The sequence below is a fragment of the Salvelinus namaycush genome, chromosome 17, assembly GCF_016432855.1.
Source record: "Salvelinus namaycush isolate Seneca chromosome 17, SaNama_1.0, whole genome shotgun sequence".
Taxonomy (NCBI): Eukaryota; Metazoa; Chordata; class Actinopteri; order Salmoniformes; family Salmonidae; genus Salvelinus; species Salvelinus namaycush.
Window position 1 is genome coordinate 23,280,225 of NC_052323.1, and position 19,448 is coordinate 23,299,672.

Below are 19,448 nucleotides of genomic sequence, written 5' to 3' on the forward strand. Positions count from 1 at the left end.
GATGCGCAACGCAGTTCTGCTCAGCAGTGGGATGGAAGCGCCACACTTGGCACAGACAGCCTAGCCTACATCAACTGGTGAGCTGCGGGGGAGCAAGCGATGAGAGTAAGCTGACAGGCTCCGCCTCCGCCTCTGATTATACACATCACGAAGGCGACTCTCTTGGTTCCCCATAGCTAACCAGTCACCAGCAGCCTGGTTAAAAAACACAAGATGCTTACAAAATTAAAAACAATAGCAGCATTAAGTTAAATAGTAAAACAAGTCTAGCTATGTTTCTTTCCCTTGACTGTAGATTTTTTGGTTGTTGTTGTAATCTCTATGAACCCTCGCTCTTTCCCCACTGCTTTTCATAGCCAGGTTCTGTAGCCAATGAACTAGCCAAGTCTCCCTCTTTTCCCCTGAGAAAACGGCATGATTCTAGCCATTACCGTTCAAAAGATATTACCCATAATACCGGCGCTATGTTTTTTTATTTTCTATTGTGCATTGGCAGGTCGTATTTTGCATTCATAAAGCATATCCCGGGCCGTTCTAAAACATTTACATTTAAGTCATTTAGCAGACGCTCTTATCCAGAGCGACTTACAAATTGGAAAGTTCATACATATTCATCCTGGTCCCCCCGTGGGAAATGAACCCACAACCCTGGCGTTGCAAGCGCCATGCTCTACCAACTGAGCCACACTAAAACTAGGGTACTTGCAGACCGCACCATTAACCATTTGTTTAGGCTACATCTTGTTTGTTCATGTTACCTCATTAGCTAGCTACAGCTAACAACCTGGGGGGTGTTCAGCAGGACGCAACGTTTTGAAACGTTCAGAAATAAATATTCTACGTAGAACAAACATGCCACTCTGACATGTTGAATATGGAATAACATTGGCTCTATTCATGAAATTTCTATCTACAGCTTTCAAGAACGTTTTGCAACTGAACATGGCCATGGTAATATTACCAGTTGCCTATATGCAAGCATTTTGTGGCACAGAAAAAAAAGGAAAATGGATAGCAAACAATTTATTGACAAAATCCTTCTTGCCGCTACACTATGTCTTTATTTTGAGTAAAGGTGGACCCAGTGACTCAGACTGGAGCACTTGGACCAGGGCTCGAGCACGGGGACTTCAGCCATAGGGACTCATAACTCAACTAGTGACTCGACCATTGGTGACTCCGACTTGGACTCTGACTCAAGCACAGAGGACTTAGGACTTGATTCGGACTCTAGGTTTAGAGAACATCTCTACCGGTTTTCACCGACTTCTCCGCCCAATGGTAGCGGGTGAAGTATGGTTTCAACATGTTGACATGACACAGACTTTTTTCTTCCTGTTCTCCCGTGTGGCGATGTAATCCAGATGACCATTTTTTTTCACTATAGGGTATAGGGTTTGGTCCATGTCATGGTAGGCAAAACATCTCTGCCTGAGAACGTGAGGAATTGTTTACTGATCGTTCGAATGACACCATGCGTTTTAATGTGCGACTATAGTCAATATTTATTTGTTTATTTGATCCCCATTAGCTTTTGCAGAGTCAGCAGCTATTCTTCCTGGGGTCCACACAAAAACATAAAACAATAACAAGTAACAAAACACTGATACAGTGATAAACAAGGACAGTCACACAAATTGAAAACAACGATATACAAACAATAATAATAAAATGATGTAAAAACATTGTGTGTGTTAGGGTGTGTCTGTGTGTGCATGTGTTTGTGTGTCCCCTCACAGTCCCCACGGTTCCATGAAGTTGTTTAATCTTTTTTAAAGGTCATTCTGCTGTTTGCTTGAGTAACTGGAGATGGAAGGGAGTTTCATGGGATCATGACTCTGTATAGTACTGTGCGTTGCCAAGAATTCATTTTGGACTTGGGGACTGTGAAGAGACCCCTGGTGGCATGTCTAATGGGGTATTTATGGGTGTCTGAGCTGAATGTTATTTGATTATGCAGACAATCTGGCATTTTCATTACAGTAATACTGAAACTAGAAGATAATAAATTAATCTCTACGGTTCATTACAACAACAGAGATTAAACATAATGGTATGTAGGGTACTATGTTGTAATTCTATAAAGATGTTATTTTTTATGTAACCTTTATTTAACTAGGCAAGTCAGTTAAGAACAAATTCTTATTTACAATCACGGCCTACCCCGACCAAACCCTAACCCGGACGACGCTGGGCCAATTGTGCACCGCCCTATGGGACTCCCAATCACAGCCAAATGTGATACAGCCTGGAATCAAACCAGGGTCTGTTATGACGCCTCTAGCACTGAGATGCAGTGCCTTAGAGAGCTGTGCCACTCGGGAGCGCCAACAGTAACAGATACAAGAAAGACACTGAATCTGTTTTTATATTTTGGCTTGCACCATGTTCTAATGTATGGGCCTTGGATTCTGGATTCGTAGGGAGCCGGCCCAGCGGCGCTCATACCCATCCAGAAGCCTGTATTTAGTTACTAATGTACACAGCAGTGCTAAGAAACAGGTTGTATATTTAGAGATGTTGTAATACTCTCAGATGATATATAGGTTAGGATTTGATGATGACGTGTAGGCTATATACAGGTCCTGCCTTGGGAAGTGATTTCACAATTGAATCGAAACTCAATTCAAGATCCAAACATGGGAACTTGTTGTGTAACCCATCAGAAAATGCCCTTGTCATTTTGAAGGATAACAATCAGCAGGAGTAGTACTGGGTTAGAATGTGCTGCCTGGCTGGTGCATCCTTGGTTTAAAATGGTGCTAGATATCTGAGGGGAGGATAACTGGCATGAAGGGCATATACACTGAGAGGACAAAACATTAAGAACACCTTCCCCTTTTCCCTCAGAACAGCCTCAATTTATCAAGGCATGGACATCTACAAGGTGTCGGAAGCATTCCACAGGGATGTTGGCCCATGTTGACTCCAATGCTTCCCACAGTTGTGTCAAGTTGGCTGGATGTGCTTTGGACCATTTTTGATACACACAGGAAACTGTTGAGCATGGAAAACCCAGCAGCGTTGCAGTTCTTGACACAAACTGGTGCGCCTGGCACCTACTACCATACCCGATTCAAAGGCACTTAAATCTTTTGTTTAGCCCATTCACCCTCTGAATGACACACATACACAATCCATGTCTCAATTGTCTCAAGGCTTAAAAATCCTTCATTAACCTGTCTCCTCCCCTTCATCTACACTGATTGAAGTGGATTTAACAAGTGACATCATTAAGGGATCATAGCGTTCACCTGGATTCACCTGGTCAGTCTATATCATGGAAAGAGTTCCAAATGTGTTTTACACTCTGTGTAAAACAGACAATAATATCTGTCTTCAAAACAAGGAAGAGACAGAGAGAGGGGCTTATTGAGTGCTCATGTATCCAGGGAGAGTGATCATCCAGCCTCTGTACATTCCTAACTTGTTTACCCTTCAGATTACTGAGCTGTCTAACATTATTACTGTCTAGATGGGCCCACAGTGAACTGAAGTATATAGGATGAGTGAGTGAGAGTGCTTGGATGTATAGGGGGTATTACTGGGACTCTTTGGCTACATAACAAATGGCACCCTATTTCCTTTGTAGTGCTCTGCTTTTGACCAGTGCCCATAGAGTTCTGGTCAAAAGGGGTGCACTATATAGGGAATAGGGTGCCATTTGAGACGCATTCTTACACCCAGCTGAGCCGGCTTTTGCTCCCTAAGACATGTGTCAAACTCATTCCACAGAGGGCTGAGTGTCTGCGGGTTTTCGCTCCTCCCATGTACTTGATTGATGACTTAAGGTCATTAATTAGTAGAGAACTCCCCTCACCTGGTTGTCTAGGTCTTGATTGAAAGGAAAAAACAAAAACCCACGGACACTAGGCCCTCCATGGAATGAGTTTGATACCCCTGGTTTAAGACCTGGCCAGTCTTCTGGTGCCAAGGAGGGGGAAGCTGCCAACGTCACCCCGTCACATAATGGTTCCAGCTTCTTAACAAACAGCATTAAAGTACCACTTCTTTTAAACAAATTCCATTTTGAATATATTGTGCTTTTTGCAAATAGAATTGTTGCGAATTGCAGTATGCAAAACAAAAGTCATGAAGGTCGTTCACTGTTGTGATTGAGGTATTGTTCATATTAGCATGATTAGTATCGTACTAATCATTGGTGATGAATTGTTAACTTTTCTAGTTGAATCTGTGATATAGCTTCCAAAATGCTCAAAGGTCAAGATAGGAAGATTACCTGCTAGGTATAAATGTGTCAGCCATCACACAGACTCTCACCCTGTTCCTCTTCCCAGAGTACAGTCCATGGTGTCCATATCACAGAACGTAACCTTCCTGATGAAATGCAGGGCTAAAGGAATGAACCAGCCACCATGTCCCAATCACAGAACATGACCTCTCTGTTGGGCTGCAGGGCTGCAGGAATGAACCACCGTGTCCTAATCACAGAACATGACCTCTCTGCTGGGCTGCAGGGCTGCAGGAATGAACCAGCCACCATGTCCACCATGGGTTGCCATTTGATTAGCTATTAAGTAATCTTGTTTAGAAGTCTTAAGGCTTTGGTGTAGAAGCTGTTCAGGGTCCTGTTGGTTCCAGACTTTGTACACTGGTACGACTTGCTGTGCGGTAGCAGAGAGAACAGTCTGTGGCTTTGGTAGCTGAAGTCCTTGACAATTTTTGGGTCCTTCCTCTGACACCGTCTGGTATAGAGGTCCTGGATGGCAGGGAACTCGGCCCCAGTGATGTACTTGGCCACACGCACTACCCTCTGTAGTGCCTTGCAGTTGGATGCCAAGCAGTTGCCATACCAAGCGGGGATGCAGCCAGCCAATATGCTCTTGATTGTGCAGCTGTAGAACTTTTTGAGGATCTGAGGGCCCATGCTGAAATCTTTTCAGATTTGGCAGATTGTGTTTGGAGTATTTCTAGTCTCTGACCTGCTTACAGTGAACATACCATCAAGGCTACATTATTCCCAGTGTTAGACACTTCAGATTACCCTATATAAACATAGCCATTGTGCAGAGCGGGCTGTGGAACAGAGGTGTTATTTGTTTGACAAATAGCAGATCAGATGCAGCCAGGAGCAATCAATAACCGGATTACTTGCCCCTGCTGAGATGCAGGCTTATTTTTATTTTTTTGTATTTTATTATTTATTTAACCTTTATTTAACCAGGAAGTCCCATTGAGGTCAGAAAGGGTGACCTGGACACAGGACACTTTTAAAACCTCAAGGCATTGTCACGCCCTGACCTGAGAGATCCTTATTATTCTCTATGTTTGGTTAGGTCAGGGTGTAACTCGGGTGGGAAATTCTATGTTTTCTGTTTCTTTGTTTTTGGCCGAGTGTGGTTCCAATTCAGAGGCAGCAGTCTATCGTTGTCTCTGATTGGGGATCATACTTAGGCAGCCCTTTTTCCCACCATTAGGTTGTGGGATCTTGTTTTCTGTTTAGTTACTGTTGCCTGACAGAACTGTGCGTTTTCGTTTTCTATTGTGGTTGAGTGTTTTTTGGGAATTAAAATCATGAACACTTTCCACGCTGCGCCTTGGTCTACTCTTTCTACCACCAACGAGAGCCGTTACAGGCATTATAACAAACAGACATGTCTACCTGTTTAAACCTAATTAACAACTCGCAGAACGATAAGACGTGTGTTTTACGTCATTGTAAATAGTTTTGTGTTTTTCATATAATCTTATACAGTATTCCCATCTGAGAGACCACTCAGTGACCATTTTCACTCACTGCAGTGAGCACAGTTAATGCTTAAATGATGTCAAAGTACAGTGATATTGTACAGCATCTAACATTAATCATGTGTAGACATACAGATGTAGGATCTCTTCAGTTGCAGATCATTTTCATGAAGCAGGAAATGCAAACGTGTAGTGTATTCAAGGTTTAAAAAAGGCTTCTAAAATTTGTAATTTCCACTTTAAAAAGTTTGCCCTACCAAAAATGTCCATTAATTATAATCCACATAATAATTCACATTTCCTTTTGTTGCAGGATTATTTTCCTGTTGTAGCAAACTTGCTCAAATTAAGATACTACATCTGTAGAGTAAACTTATCTTTTTTCTTTGCGCTGTATATCTCGACTTGGACAAAACATTTAAAAGCTGATACACCATTTTTTTATTAACATGGGCTTTTAACCATCCTGTTTATCTAAAAACCTGGAGAACATTTTCAGGTAACAGTGCAAGCGTGTGTTCACCAGTGGGCTTCCCTAGAACCATGAGAGAGCGTTTGTCGTCATCGTTTCTGAAACTCTAGCCCACCAGTGAAAGGTTTCAGGAGGTTTGACTGATTTTGGTTTCCTGTGCTTCACTCCCATGGCTCTGTATGAGTAGGGGTGGGCATTGTGTATGTGGATTCAGATCCAGGTATGACCTGTTTTTCACAGCCAGTGGCTCCAAAAGTAGTGCTGCTCTTCCCATTGTCATTGTATTCTGTGTAGCCAGATTCCAATTACATTTGAAGAGACTTTGTGTGTGAGTGGTGGGGCGAACAAATGGGAGACAGCCATGACACTGTGAGGTGGACAGAGGATTCTCTATCCTGAGGTAACTTGATCCTCTTTTGGGGGTCCCTTGAGATTACTGAGCCCCCATTGCTCTTTCAGGACTGTACAAGGGTGAGAACCTGCCTCCAACAACACTTCCTCTACTAGCCATACAGACACACATGAAGACTACCACCAAAGTACAGCAGAGCAGCAGACAAAATGCAAATGTCAATGTAATAATATCTCTCCACAAATTATGTTTTATTAAATGCACAGTTTGCCCCCCGAACAGATTTACGATCAGATGGCTCATTATTTGGTAATAGACCAGAGAAAAAAAGAGAATTCTCAAAAGAGATTAATGTCTTCAGCTATAAAGCACTGAGTTTATGAAGTAGATGGACTTTTTGGAACGCTGATAGATGCGTTTACAAACTAATGACTGTTATAGATTACACTTCTTACGCTGCTGACTTCAGAAGATAGATGTGTACTGTATACAAACTCTAATGACTGTTATAGATCACACTTCTTACGCTGCTGACTTCAGAAGATAGATGTGTACTGTATACAAACTCTAATGACTGTTATAGATCACACTTCTTACGCTGCTGACTTCAGAAGATAGATGCGTATACAAACTCTAATGACTGTTATAGATCACACTTCTTACCCTGCTGACTTCAGAAGATAGATGCGTATACAAACTAATGACTGTTATAGATTACACTTCTTACGCTGCTGACTTCAGAAGATAGATGTGTACTGTATACAAACTCTAATGACTGTTATAGATCACACTTCTTACGCTGCTGACTTCAGAAGATAGATGCGTATACAAACTCTAATGACTGTTATAGATCACACTTCTTACGCTGCTGACTTCAGAAGATAGATGCGTATACAAACTCTAATGACTGTTATAGATCACACTTCTTACGCTGCTGACTTCAGAAGATAGATGCGTATACAAACTCTAATGACTGTTATAGATCACACTTCTTACCCTGCTGACTTCAGAAGATAGATGCGTATACAAACTAATGACTGTTATAGATTACACTTCTTACGCTGCTGACTTCAGAAGATAGATGTGTACTGTATACAAACTCTAATGACTGTTATAGATCACACTTCTTACGCTGCTGACTTCAGAAGATAGATGTGTACTGTATACAAACTCTAATGACTGTTATAGATCACACTTCTTACGCTGCTGACTTCAGAAGATAGATGCGTTTACAAACTAATGACTGTTATAGATTACACTTCTTACGCTGCTGACTTCAGAAGATAGATGTGTACTGTATACAAACTCTAATGACTGTTATAGATCACACTTCTTACGCTGCTGACTTCAGAAGATAGATGCGTATACAAACTCTAATGACTGTTATAGATCACACTTCTTACGCTGCTGACTTCAGAAGATAGATGCGTATACAAACTCTAATGACTGTTATAGATCACACTTCTTACCCTGCTGACTTCAGAAGATAGATGCGTATACAAACTCTAATGACTGTTATAGATCACACTTCTTACCCTGCTGACTTCAGAAGATAGATGCGTATACAAACTCTAATGACTGTTATAGATCACACTTCTTACGCTGCTGACTTCAGAAGATAGATGCGTATACAAACTCTAATGACTGTTATAGATCACACTTCTTACGCTGCTGACTTCAGAAGATAGATGCGTATACAAACTCTAATGACTGTTATAGATTACACTTCTTACGCTGCTGACTTCAGAAGATAGATGCGTATACAAACTCTAATGACTGTTATAGATCACACTTCTTACGCTGCTGACTTCAGAAGATAGATGCGTATACAAACTCTAATGACTGTTATAGATCACACTTCTTACCCTGCTGACTTCAGAAGATAGATGCGTATACAAACTCTAATGACTGTTATAGATCACACTTCTTACCCTGCTGACTTCAGAAGATAGATGCGTATACAAACTCTAATGACTGTTATAGATCACACTTCTTACGCTGCTGACTTCAGAAGATAGATGCGTATACAAACTCTAATGACTGTTATAGATCACACTTCTTACGCTGCTGACTTCAGAAGATAGATGCGTATACAAACTCTAATGACTGTTATAGATCACACTTCTTATGCTGCTGACTTCAGAAGATAGATGTGTACTGTATACAAACTCTAATGACTGTTTTAGATTACACTTCTTATGCTGCTGACTTCAGAAGATAGATGTGTACTGTATACAAACTCTAATGACTGTTATAGATTACACTTCTTACCCTGCTGACTTCAGAAGATAGATGCGTATACAAACTAATGACTGTTATAGATTACACTTCTTACCCTGCTGACTTCAGAAGATAGATTCAACTATCTTCTGCTCTTTGATTGATACAACGCTGATGACTGTCAGATATTAGACATCTCAGTGTGGATGGGCACATCCACACTATTCTACTCCTATGCTAAAAAAATGCATAGTACGAGGCTGTTATTCTCTATTTAGTTTTCCCCTTTGCCGTAGATCAATAGCAATTGATAGATGAGGCTCTCTCACGTACAGGGCTCCACAGGGCTCCACAGGGTGCCACGGGGCTCCACGGGGCTCCACAGGGTGCCACGGGGCTCCACGGGGCTCCACAGGGTGCCACGGGGCTCCACGGGGCTCCACAGGGCTCCACATGGCTCCACAGGGCGCCACAGGGTGCCACAGGGCTCCACAGGGCGCCACATGGCTCCACAGGATGCCACAGGGCTCCACAGGGTGCCACAGGGCTCCACAGGATGCCACGGGGCTCCACGGGGCTCCACAGGGCTCCACAGTGTGCCACAGGGCTCCACAGGGCGCCACAGGGCTCCACAGGGCTCCACAGGGTGCCACAGGGCGCCACAGGGTGCCACAGGGCTCCACAGGGTGCCACAGGGCTCCACAGGTTCAACTGCCAATATTGATTTTACTGACGAATGTCTATTCATCCTTCATCAAATGTTTTTTTCTCCCTCTTGCGCTGTTTAAATCTAATTAGATTTTTAAAAACGTGTACATTCACATACAGATATATATTTGTGTGATATAGCCTAGTCAATGACACTCTGTTACATAGACATGAGTGTGTGTGTAAAACTGTACTGTATGTCTTCTCCGGCAAACAGGCAGGCAGACCAATCTAGATGTCCAGCATCAGAAAAGGCAGAAAGTAAGTGTTTCATATCCATGTGAGAGAGATTAACACAGAAAGGATCTGTGTCATCCCCAAAACGTCCCAGAAAGATTTGGGGCTTATGTTTCAATGCCCTTCGCTGCTAATCTCTACTTTTAATGTGTCTGTATTATTTACACTGTCCTTCCTATGCTTTTATGCGTTATTCTCACAGCTCACACTAAACAGGACGAACAAAATCAGTACATGTTTCTGCCGTGGTCTACTTTCATCACATCTATTTTGATACAATCACAGGCAAAAGCACAAAACAGCCTTAAATCTGCTAGGGCAGTGAGCGGGCTTTGTGACAGAGTGCTGTAAATCCAGGGTGGATGGATAGGATGTTGTTTGGCCAGAGGTCTGTGGCAGCCTGAATCCCAAATGGCACCCTATTCTCTATGTAGTGCACTACTTTTGCCCAGGGCCCATAGAGCTCTGGTCATAAGCAGTGCAATGTAGGGAATAGGGTGCCATTTGGGAAGCATCCCTGGCTTAGCACTTCAGGGGCGGTGTGAAGTGGAGAGGAGATAACCATGGGGCAGCACTGAACATGTCAGCTGGCCAAGGTAAGGCCGCCCGCCCAGGGCCCCGGCGCTAACTGGCACTAGCCACGTCTATCTCAGCCTGAAGATTTCACTTTTGTGTCTGTGCCAGCCAAAGAGTTAGAGAGCTTGCTTTTGAAACTGAGAAAATTGGGTATTTTTCAGAGATGCTCCTCCATTCTGTTTGTTGCAGTAAATACATATGTAATAATTTACTTCTCTAAATTGACACTTTGCTCCACAAGCCTTTGAAGTGTAAGTGAAAAATTACAGTAAGTCATGTTTCACATACAATAAGTCATGTTTCACTTACAGTAAGCATTCAGTATTTTTGTTCTTGTTTCATTTTCTGATCTTACAGAGACAATCTCTTGGCTGTACATAGTATCACCTCTCTGTGGACATGGTGTTGCAGGAGAAAGTTGACAGCACGAAGGATAAATTTAGATGTGTGGTTGGACAGGCGCTGCAACAGCAGATACTAGGATACAGTATACCCAAAATTCAAATTAGCAATAAATGAGCAAATTATTTGCAGAGTAATGAAGCATGCAAATATTGCAGAATTATCCACCTGATGCAATCTGAAGTTCCGAATAGTCCAATTGTGTCCTCTTAGGTTCAATAGCTAGGATTGTTGACCTCTGTATAAATTCAGTAACCTGGAGTCAAGGACAATCTATGGAAATATTGACTCAATTGTTCACTTCAGGTCATAGCCTCTCACGTGCAATTCAGCAGTTATGCATATTGAGTACCCTAACCTCGGACCCCATACTGACATTAAGGAGAAGGGCTCAAAGAGTCGAGCATAACAAGACCGATTCTAACAGAACCACCATGTTTTGATCAGTGAGCTGCTCTTCATCTGGACATTATCTCCTGTCTCAAGTGTTACAATTGTTTGACCTTATATGGGATGCTGTGTGGTCGGGTCTGGCCGACAGGGCTTCTGTTTATCACAACTGTCCTGTGCACTTTGATACAACATCACCCTCCCTCCACTTAGCTTACTGTAGGTAGTACCGCAGGCCTACATACTTTTTCAATTGAACCATAAGGTTGGCCGTTCAACAGAACAAAGAGGAAAATGTGTGATTGACTTTAGTATTTCAGCATGATCACTCCACTCCAAAACAAGTCTATTTAGAATTGTGATAAAGTCTGTTATCAGATGGACGTGGCAGTTAGGAGTCTGAGAAAGGCAAAGATAAGAACATAGAATTTTTTCAATAGCGTTTTATCAGTTAGCTACTTGGCACATATGCAGGTTAAATAGCTCTGAAGTGGACCAGGGGAGAGGCATAATTATAGGTTGTATTTTGAAACACAACCAGATACTGAACCACTAAGTGATATGGCAGATCAGTCACCCGTCATCACAGTCCCACTACATCTTCAGCAGGACAGGACAGGACATGCTCACCCACACTGTGGTGGGGTAGGGGTGGGAGAGTGGAGAATAGATACAGAGTTACAAAAAATAACTTTGGGTTCTGGGCACTCTTTCATATGATACAAGTATTGTAAAGCCCAGCCCTAAAGTACATTTTTTGTCACCCACATTTTTTTTTTACTTGGGGGATTTCAGTTTTTTTAAAAGACTGTAAAATCACCAAGATTTCAGATAAAGAATATATATATTTAGGAAATCTGTTCCCAAGTATTCCCACAAATAAAAAAAGAGAAATATGTGATGGTGTCTCAATGTAATCAAGGTGTGAAATGATTGTTATTTTAGCAAATTCAATCCCTCTTTGGGCTTAGTTATGGTCAATTTGCAGTGTACAAATTCATTTGCTCTGACAAAAAAATCAGAGATTTTCACATGTGGAGTTTTATTACATGTGAACCTGCAAATTTGATTTTCTCACGTTATTGAATTTCATTACATTTGGAGTTGTTTTAAATGTGAAACGGCAATTCAAGTTGTGAAAGTGAGATGTCCAGGTAAACATTTTTCACATGTGAAATACATATTCGATTTTCACATGTGAACGTTTTGAACATGTGAAACTGCAAATTTCACATCTGGAACTGCAATTCACATGTGAGGTGAAAACATGTTATGATCCTCACATGTGAAAGGTGGTGCTAACATGTGAACTCTAAATTTAATACATGGGAAAATATGTTTTGTTAAATTTTAATTTAAGCTCAACATGTGAAAACAGCTATGTTTAATTTTTTTGTAAGCAATGATTCATGTTGCCTGGTCTTATATTATAATTATTATATTGCTCCGGCCTCCTGACCATTTGCTCCACAAAAATCGTCCCACAGCTGAATAGTTGCCTACCCCTAGTCTATTTCAAGCACAGTGTCACCTTGTTCTAAAGCCCAATGAATAAAGAACGAAAAGGTATGGGTATATGGTGCACACAAAGTAAATCTGATTCCCTGATAGGCTAATGTGCATGAGAGAAATTGGATTAATTAGGCCTAATTCATAAAGTCGGTGATGCATGCATTAATTAGTAACACAAACACGTTGGTTTCTTGAGGGGGTGAAATGTTGAGAAAACATGCACCTTTAAATGCCCTGAAAGGAAGTGGATTTGCTCCATTCAGAAGGACCTCGTGTTCATGATAGGCCATGCATGCCTTCCTTACAAATTGAACTGTTGGTTGTTTCCATGACTACGAAAACCAGCGCTGCACCAATGACTGATCTTGTGTTGGGCGACACAGCCATTTTCGCTCTCGGGGGAATAGAATATTGTACTGCGGTATTGAAACAAGGATTCTTTTCTTGAAATACACACAGGCATACAGGTTGGATAGCAATAATTGATTTGGTGAGTTGCACAGTTTCCCGACCGTGCACTGCATTTACGGTTGGGGAAAACTGATTATCTTCTGTGAAGCATTTGTGGAGCTGCGTATTGTCTTGCGGAAGCTGGTTTGGGATGCTGTCGGAATAGATATCGAACTCATCCCATACTAGGCAACTGATCCAACAGCAGTGTTTGCGCTCTATGGTCTGCCTGCCTGCCTGCCTGACTCCTCAAAAACAGGTGCATATAGTCTATAAATCATTTGTGGGAAAATATTTGCGCGTTGTATTTCAGGGTCAAAGGAACACACGGTGGCAATTATTGGTAAGTATATTTATTGTGGCAATGGGCACGATAGAGGTAGGATAAACGTTCTGTATCACGGGTATTTCACTAGGCTACTGACTAATCACGCGCTGGAAAGTTATCTAAAGATACATTATTTTGCACTGTTATATTGTACCACTATGCTCAAAGCTGACACAGTTGTAAAGAGTTAAAATTTTGTAACATTAAGGGAAGCGTTGTATAACTCCAGCATACCGTCATTCACGTGACGCATTGTCCCATTATTACATGGGATTAAAGAGGTTCATTATTTTCAGAGCAGTTGAAGCGATGTGACTTCAAATAATTCATTTTGACTGATCAAATATAACACTGGTAGTACTGTTGTGTTGTAAACAAAGGGATTGTACCCTATCAAAGGTCCATTTTAAAACGTGTTAATTTGTTATGTCCGCAAGTGTTCTTCTGCATCAAAATGATCGAACTGCCTAGACTGGGTCACGCATTAGATTAGACCTAGGTGATAAAGTGAAGTGACAGCTAGGCCTATGCAATAACAGTGAATTCAGTTCAAATGTTTAAAATGTAAACTATGACTAGAACATGCCAGACATGTCAAACATCCTTGCGTTATATTTCTAATATTCAACGATCAAGAATTAGTTATTCCAGGTAAGATTACATCAAGGACTGTCATATTGTGACATCATATCATACATATATTATGTTATATGTTATCATACAGCACACTAGACTAACCAACACATGTTCTATGTCAAGCCCTATGAGAATAGAGTACCAAGGTCATTGAATTAAACTACCATTATACTGTATACAGATGTATAGAAACAAATTAGACCAAAACATGAATTATAGCACTCACAATGTGTGAAGCTACTTCAACTCCAAATGGTACTCTCTTCCCTTTGTAGTACACTCTTTTCGACAATAGCCCATAGGACTCTTGTCAAAAGTAGTGCACTATATAGGGAATATGGTGCCTGTCACTTTGGTATAAAGGGTCGGGAGACAGGCGCAGGAGTGCGTAATAGTTTTTAAAATTTCTTTACCCAAATTACAGCGTGACATGTACAGGCACGGGGACGAAGACCAAACAAACACATATACAACACACAGGGTTGAAACCCAAACAAAAGAGTGAGGAGTACCTTGAATAAATAACACAAGCGCACAATGATTATCACACGGTACGAGACCCGCAATCATCTGCGCAATCCACGATGGCACGAAAGCCAAAACAACATAGCACAGGTACTCACACGAAACAATGGACATTGTAACAATAATCGACAGGACACTGGTAAACCAAGGGCACACTAAGTCTTATACAATTACTAACCACTGGGAATAGGGGCCAGGTGTGGGTAATGTTCCAGAGGGATCCGTGACAGTGCCATTTGGGACTCATCCCTGTGAAGCATTAATGCATACCACAGATTCATACCTTCCATTCATAGGTTTGGCCACATCGTCATATAACACAGGCACACACAGATCTGGATACACATCAGCCTTTGACAACTATCAGATATCCAACTCCTCATAGTGTTGTCATATTCCTACACATGAAAGTAAAAACGATTTTGTCCATTTTTTAAAATTATCATCAGGAAGTGACCATCACCTGTCAGTGGTCAATAAGTCATATAAATGATTTGTCCCTTAGGGACTGTGTGGAATGAAACAGCTGCCACTTGATAATATATACAGTACTGTAGCTCTCCCCTGGTACTTGCTGTCAGCCAGTTAGTGTGTGTGTATAGATCATGGGGTGTAGATGGACAGTACATTAAGGGAAAGAGCAATGTCATACACCTGTGTGCTGATTGATCTATTTCTTCCTCCGCCATTTTGAATGCCATTAGGTTCTTTTACCTTGGCTCGAGTAGTTGAGTAGAGAAAGTTCACCTACATTTCTTTGCTGTTTGAAGTCCAAACAAAGATAATAATTAAATAAATAAAAAAAGGGCAATGACATTTCACATTGAGAATGTTATTCATTCATGCTGAATTCCCAAGGGTATAAACTGACAAATGCCTATAATACTACAAAGAGCCATCCACTTGTATGGAGTCGCTGGTAGGCTAGTCTACTTCTTGGCTCTGTACCTGATTATCCCTAAAATATCAGTCTTAATGGTGTAGCTAACCTCGGCAGGAGAATATGAGTGATGTTGGTTTTATTGCACAGGTTTCTTTGGAACATGTTTGTGCTGACACCTTCAGTCATGGCACATTCTGTGACCTCTTGGGTGAAGGGGGAGTTCCTCTTCCAGGAGACGTCTGTCATGGCCCCCACCATGTCCAGGCTTGTTGGTGCCACTGCCTGCCAATCGTCCACAGAAGGGTGTGTCCCAAATGGCACCCTATTCTCTACACAGTGAAACCCTTTTGACCAGAGCTCTATGGGCCCTGGTCAAAAGTAGTGCACTACATAGGGAATAGGGTGCTATTTGGGACGCTCACAAGATCTGACCAGGCAGATTTCTATCCAGCATTGAGTTATTGTGGAGCACACTTACTTTGTGGACTGTGAGTGATACAGTATCCTTGCAATCATATTTCAAGTTGCAATACATTTAGATGTGACTTATAACTGTAGGTTATTATCTTCACTGCCATAGAGACTATTTGGTTTAAAGCCATCAGTTTTTACCTTTGGGAATTCAGCATGAATTAATAACATCTTCATTGTGAAACGTTATTGCCCTATTTTGAAATGTAATTATCATCTGTCTTTCACTCCAAACAGCAAATAAATGCCACCCGAGCCACGGCCTGTTTACCCCGCTACCATCTAGAAGGTGTAGACAGTACAGGTGCATCAAAGTTGTGGCCAAGAGATTGATAAACAGCTTCTATCTCCAGGCCATCAGACTGTTAAATAGTCATCACTAGTCAGCCTCCACTCAGCACCCAGCCCTGAACCTTAGACACTGTTACTAGCAGGCTAGCACCAGGTACTCTACCCTGTACCTTAGAGACTGTGTCACGGCCGCCGTCAGAAGGAGACCAAAGTGCAGCGTTGTGAGCGTACATTTCTCTCTTTATTAAAAATGTCGCCAACAAAACAACAAACGAAAAACAACCGTGAAGCTTACAGGGCTATAGTGCCACTAACAAAGATAACTACCCACACTGAAAGGAGGGCTACCTAAGTAGGATTCCCAATCAGAGACAACGATAGACAGCTGTCCCTGATTGAGAACAATACCCGGCCAAAACATAGAAATAAAGAAACATAGAAAACAAAACATAGAATGCCCACCCCAAATCACACCCTGACCAAACCAAATAGAGACATAAAAAGGCTCTCTAAGGTCAGGGCGTGACAGTACCGCCCCCCCCCCCTCCCCCCAAAGGTGCGGACTCCGGCCGCAAAACCTGAACCTATAGGGGAGGGTCTGGGTGGGCATCTATCCGCGGTGGCGGCTCAGGTGCGGGACGCAGACCCCGCTCCACCTCTGGCTCACTCCACTTTGGTGGCACCTCTGGTGCGGGGACCCTCGTCGCCGACCCCGGACTGGGAACCCTTGTTGCGGGCCCCGGACTGGGGACCCTCGTAGCGGGCCCCGGACTGGGGACCCTCGTAGCTGGCCCCGGACTGGGCACCCTCGCTGCGGGCCCCGGACTGGGCACCCTCGCTGCGGGCCCCGGACTGGGCACCCTCGCTGCGGGCCCCGGATTGGGCACCCTCGCTGCGGGCCCCGGACTGGGCACCCTCGTTGCGGGCCACGGACTGGGCACCCTCGTTGCGGGCCCCGGACTGGGCACCCTCGTTGCGGGCCGCGGACTGGGCACCCTCGTTGCGGGCCGCGGACTGGGGACCGTCGCTGAAGGCTCCGGACTGGAGACTGTCACTGGGGGCTCCGGACTGGAGAACGTCGCTGGAGGCTCCGGACTGGAGACTGTCGCTGGAGGCCACGGACTGGGCACCCTCGTTGCGGGCCCCGGACTGGGCACCCTCGTTGCGGGCCGCGGACTGGGGACCGTCGCTGAAGGCTCCGGACTGGAGACCGTCACTGGGGGCTCCGGACTGGAGACCGTCGCTGGGGGCTCCGAACTGGAGACTCCGGACTGGGGACCCTCGTTGCGGGCCCCGGACTGGGGACCGTCGCTGGAGGCTCCGGACTGGAGACCGTCGCTGGAGGCTCCGGACTAGAGACCGTCTCTGGAGGCTCCGGACTGGAGAACGTTGCTGGAGGCTCCGGACTGGAGACTGTCGCTGGAGGCTCCGGACTGGGGACCGTCGCTGGAGGCTCCGGACTGGGGACCGTCGCTGGAGGCTCCGGACTGGGGACCGTCGCTGGAGGCTCCGGACTGGGGACCGTCGCTGGAGACTCCGGACTGGAGACCGTCGTTGCGGGCTTCGTGCCATGACTCCTCACCGGAGGCTTCGTGTCATGGATCATCACCGGAGGCTTCTTGCCATGGATCATCACTGGAGGCTTCTTGCCGTGGATCATCACTGGAGGCTTCTTGCCGTGGATCATCACTGGAGGCTTCGTGCCATGGATCATCACTGGAGGCTTCTTGCCATGGATCATCACTGGAGGCTTCGTGCCATGGACCATCACTGGAGGCTTCGTGCCATGGATCATCACTGGAGGCTTCTTGCCATGGATCATCACTGGAGGCTTCTTGCCATGGATCATCACTGGAGGCTTCTTGCCATGGATCATCACTGGAGGCTTCTTGCCATGGATCATCACTGGAGGCTTTGTGCCATGGATCATCACTGGAGGCTTTGTGCCATGGATCATCACTGGAGGCTTCTTGCCATGGATCATCACTGGAGGCTTTGTGCCATGGATCATCACTGGAGGCTTCTTGCCATGGATCATCACTGGAGTGAGGAGACGTATGGGCAGTCTGGTACGTGGAGCTGCCACAGGGCTCACCAGGCTGGGGAGACATACAGGAGGCCTGGTTCTGGCAGCAAGCACAGGACTCATCAGGCTGGGGAGACATACTGGAGGCTTGGTTCTTGGCGGAGGCACCGGATACACTGGGCCGTGGAGGCGCATTGGATGTCTCGAGCGTAGAGCCTGCACAACCCATCCTGGCTTGATGGTTGTCTTCGCCCTGCAAATGCGGAGCGCTGGCACAGGACGCACTGGGCTGTGCAGACGCACCGGAGACACAGTGCGCAGAGCCGGCGCAGGATATCCTGGGCTGAAGAGACGCACTGGAGACCAGGTGCGCTGAGCCGGTACCATCTGTCCTGGCTGGATGCTCACCCTAGCCCGGCAGATGCGGGGAGCTGGGATGTAGCGCACCGGGCTATGAGAGCGAACTGGAGACACCGTGCGCTTTACTGCATAACACGGTGCCCGACCAGTACCACGCTCCTTCCGATAAGCACGGGGAGTTGGCTCAGGTCTATACCCTGACTCAGCCACTCTCCCAGTGTGCCCACCCCCAATTTTTTGGGGGGGCTGCCTCTCGTGCTTACTCCGCTGTGCCAACTCCTCGTATCGTCGCCGCTCTGCTTTAGCTGCCTCCAGTTCCTCCTTCGGACGGCGATATTCACCAGCCTGTGCCCAGGGTCCCTTTCCTTCCAATATCTCCTCCCATGTCCATTCCTCCAGATAGCGCTGCTCCTCCCGGCCACGCTGCTTGGTCCCTTGGTGGTGGGTAGTTCTGTCGCGGCCGTCAGAAGGAGACCAAAGTGCAGCGTTGTGAGCGTACATTTCTCTCTTTATTAAAAATGTCGCCAACAAAACAACAAACGAAAAACAACCGTGAAGCTTACAGGGCTATAGTGCCACTAACAAAGATAACTACCCACACTGAAAGGAGGGCTACCTAAGTAGGATTCCCAATCAGAGACAACGATAGACAGCTGTCCCTGATTGAGAACAATACCCGGCCAAAACATAGAAATAAAGAAACATAGAAAACAAAACATAGAATGCCCACCCCAAATCACACCCTGACCAAACCAAATAGAGACATAAAAAGGCTCTCTAAGGTCAGGGCGTGACAGACTGCTGCCTTATGTACATAGTCATGGAACACTGGTCACTTTAATAATGTTTACATACTGTTTTACCCACTTCATATACTGTATTCTAGTCAAGGTTCATATT

General features: G+C 44.4%; 1 protein-coding gene across 1 annotated transcript in view; it reads left to right on the forward strand.

The window, feature by feature from the left end:
• The first annotated feature begins 12,981 nt into the window (after positions 1 to 12,981).
• Positions 12,982 to 19,448, forward strand: part of LOC120062473 (sorbin and SH3 domain-containing protein 2-like) — a 94,793-nt gene continuing 88,326 nt past the window's right edge. The window contains exon 1 of the mRNA XM_039012470.1: positions 12,982 to 13,371. The gene's annotated coding sequence lies outside the window, so the exon portion shown is untranslated. The remainder of the gene's footprint in view (positions 13,372 to 19,448) is intronic.